Raw genomic sequence first — 3,711 nt, forward strand, 5'->3', positions numbered from 1 at the left:
ATTTCAGTCAATAGTTTTAAGAAAATTAATTAAAATTTAGTCATTTTTTGAAGTCTCAAAAAATTTTTTCGAGACTTCAATCGATTACACTACATTTTTTAAGATTGTACGAGAAAAACAAAATTGGCGTAGGTTAGGACGGACGAACAGAAATTGACAGTTTTAGAAATACATGAAGAATACGTGATGAACGATGATGTAATAGGCAAGTTTCCATTGAAAACCACTGATGTGGAAGCGCGTAATTGAATTTAAATTTGAAATAAGAAATTTAAAAAATTTTTAAAAAATTTTTTAAAAATGTGTATATGTACACATCCACACATATGCATATATATACACACATATAGCATACATACATATACACATATATGCATATATAGATGATTAATATTTAAAACATTATTTTATAATACTCTGATAAATGTTATTGATATTTAGAATTTCAGTCTGTAAATTAACAGAAATTTTACGATATTTGTTTATAAAAATAGACTCAATAATACGTACCTGTGTTAAAATTCCCAAAATCACAATCTCTTTTGTGTTCAGCAAGCATTTTGTGTTTGTCGCAACATTCTTGGAATTTCAATCATATTTATTTTTTCGATTTACGATTGGACCGTAAGACATAAATAATTTGAAATCTACGATTTGAAATCAATAAATATCAACGGTCGAAGAAAGGATTGATTTGTTTCATCAAATCATTTTACAATTAAACTAAGTAGATAATTTTTTGAATCAAAAAGATTAATTTTTAAGCAAGAAAGATTCTTCAGTCAAGAGTGGAATTAACATTAACAAATTTGTTTCATTCTCAAGCTAAAAAGTGAATTTTCTACAAGAAAGTTAATTTTTTAACCCACAAATATAATTTGTCAACAAGAAAATTAATTTTACACCAAAAAGAAAAGAATTAAAAAAAAATAGTTAAATTTTCAATCAAAGAGAATAATATTTAACTAAAATGATGAATCTTTAATTAGCAAAAAAAGAATCTTTCAAACAAAGAGTTGAATTTTCAACCAAATATAGTTGAAGTTTTAAAACAAGAGTGGAAAGTTTTATAGAGAAAGAGACATGTTAAACAAAATACACGGATTTTTAAACAAATAGTCAAATTTTGGACACCAAAATGGACTGTGAACAAAATTGTTACATTTTTAACAACAACAAAAATTTTAAGAAAGTAGTTTGGCTTTAAACCAAGCAGTGAAATGTATATGCCAAAAATTTTAATTTTGAACACAATATGTATTAGTTAATATTTCAACCAAAAAAGTTTTTAATTTTAAATAAGAATGAATTGAGTTCAACAAAACAGACCATTTTTTTAAAGTTGAATTTTCTATCATCAAAGATTCTTCAGGCAAGAGAAAAAATAATTTTTAACAACAGTATTGAATTTTTAAGCCATAAAGGTAAATTTTCTAGAAAACAGTTGAATTTTCAATCAAATCAATAGACTTTCCAAGAAAATTGTTAACTTTCTACCGAAAGAATCAAATTTCCAATTGAATAATAAAATTCAAAACCGAAAAAATCAATTATCAACCAAACAAATAATAGAAAACTTTTCAACCGTAAATAATTTTGAACCAAGATAAACCTTTAATTGAAGTAATTAAATTGTCCTTAAAAAAATGAACTTTCTATAAAAAATGAGAATTTTTAACAAGATAGTTAAATTTTGAACGGAAGAGATAAATATTCAACTAAAACGATCAATCTCCAAAAGACATAAAGGAATCTTCAACAAAAGAGTTTAACTTTCAAACAAAAAGTTGGATTTTCAAATAAAAAGACTAATTTTCTACGAAAAAAGTTGAATGTTTATCAAAGGAGTTGAATTTTCAAGCATGATGATTTTTCAGACAGATAATGGAATTGCAATCACATGGTTTAATTTTCACGGTTAAATACGAAATACACAACACTCAATATAAATTGTCAACACACAATTTAATTTTTTATCCACTGGTTGAATTTTAAACTCAAAAAAATGAATTTTTAACAAATCACTTGAATTGTTAACCAAAAGGAATGTCTTTCTGACAAAGTTTTCCGAGCTTACTTAAATCAGGAAGTATGTTGAAGTAAGTGAGTATACCAAAATTCAGCTTAATATTGAATAATGCGAGAAAAGTTATACAAAATGTAGGATCAATGTTTAACCAGAGAATTGCATTTGTAATAAAAAATGATAATCATTTTTAAACAAAAAAGACGAGTGTTAAAAAAATAGTTAGACTCTTAATCAAACGAAAATTTGTATTCAACTAAGAAAATAAAATGTCAATTAAATTGTTAAATTTTCAAGCCAAAAAGACGAATTTTCAAGAAAACACTTGAATTTCCTACCAAAATAGAACATTTTTTAACAAAATTGTTGGATTTTTAACAAAAGGTCTCTTGTAAGAAATGTTTGAGCCCCCCTCCCCTCCCAACACCCTATGTTAGATATAAGGTTGAAAGATTTGTAGGTTATTGTGTTTTTTTATACATCTTAGATATTTATAGCCTAATTATAATTGTTTTAATCATTTTTCTAACGTTACTTGTGCACATGGAAAAGACATGTTTTCTTTTTATTAAAATTTTTCAAAGTTATTCTATTAAATAAAAAATGATCTATTTCCAAATTGTAATGCAGCTTTATTTAATAACGTAAGACCTAAGTAATTTAGGAGTTGCATCTAAATTGAAAAATAAACATAATATAACTTTTTATAAGCAGAAAAATGTATATTTTGTTTATTTAAAAGTGGAATCCACAAAATGTTCTTAAAACAAGAATATTTTAAATTTTGTGTTTGCTTGTATTACACTATTAGCTAATATTACTTTCTAATGAATCCCCCCAGACTTACTTTCTTCTTATCAAACCCCTAAAACCAAATATAAAAATGCCTTTAAATTCATGCTAGGACTATTCTTATGAGAAACGATGTGGAGAACTATAAAAGAATCAAAATAGCGTTCTGAACTTTGGAACGCTATTTTCCCATAGCGCATTCTAAAATTGCCACCCCTTAGAAAAGATGGCTTTTAAATTTTAGGGGTAGTATTTTCACAACAGCTAAACAATTAAAAATGTATAGCATTTAAAGGCCTTTGACAATGGGTGAAGCTTTTTTACCATTTTTAAAAAATTGCACAATCATTTTTACACCAAATGAAAGAAAATAGAGGCAGGGGGTGTGAGACAGAAAAAAATTCTTATGGTCACCCCACTGTACAATATGTGGAAAAAAGTTTGAAAAATGTGTTTCAAAATGTAATTTCAACTTTTTCCTTCTGTAGAAAATGAAGCTTTTCGTGGAAACGCACATAAGGATGAAAATTCGAGAAAACAAATTCCAATGCATTTTTGGACAATCCTCATGTAGAGTGAATCTTAGAAACTAAAGTCATGCGTATAATCTTGAACTGAACGTCGGCCCCTTCGTTTCAGCAACAGCTTCGGGGTTAAAGTGTAATTTAACGCATCAGAAGCTGCCCCCCATGAGGGGCACCATCTCCGCCAGTCTGAAAACTGACGATACTAATCATCAGCAAGCCAGAAGCTTACGTGCCTCGACATACTCACACCTGTCGATTTTACTTTCGTCGATGCAGGGGAACTGATTTTAAACACCTGCCCAATCAGGTGATTTTTATTCGGAAACCAAGTGAAATAAATTGCTCTTCTTTGTCTCGGAAAAAAGA

This window comes from Belonocnema kinseyi, chromosome 8, assembly GCF_010883055.1.
Source record: "Belonocnema kinseyi isolate 2016_QV_RU_SX_M_011 chromosome 8, B_treatae_v1, whole genome shotgun sequence".
Taxonomy (NCBI): Eukaryota; Metazoa; Arthropoda; class Insecta; order Hymenoptera; family Cynipidae; genus Belonocnema; species Belonocnema kinseyi.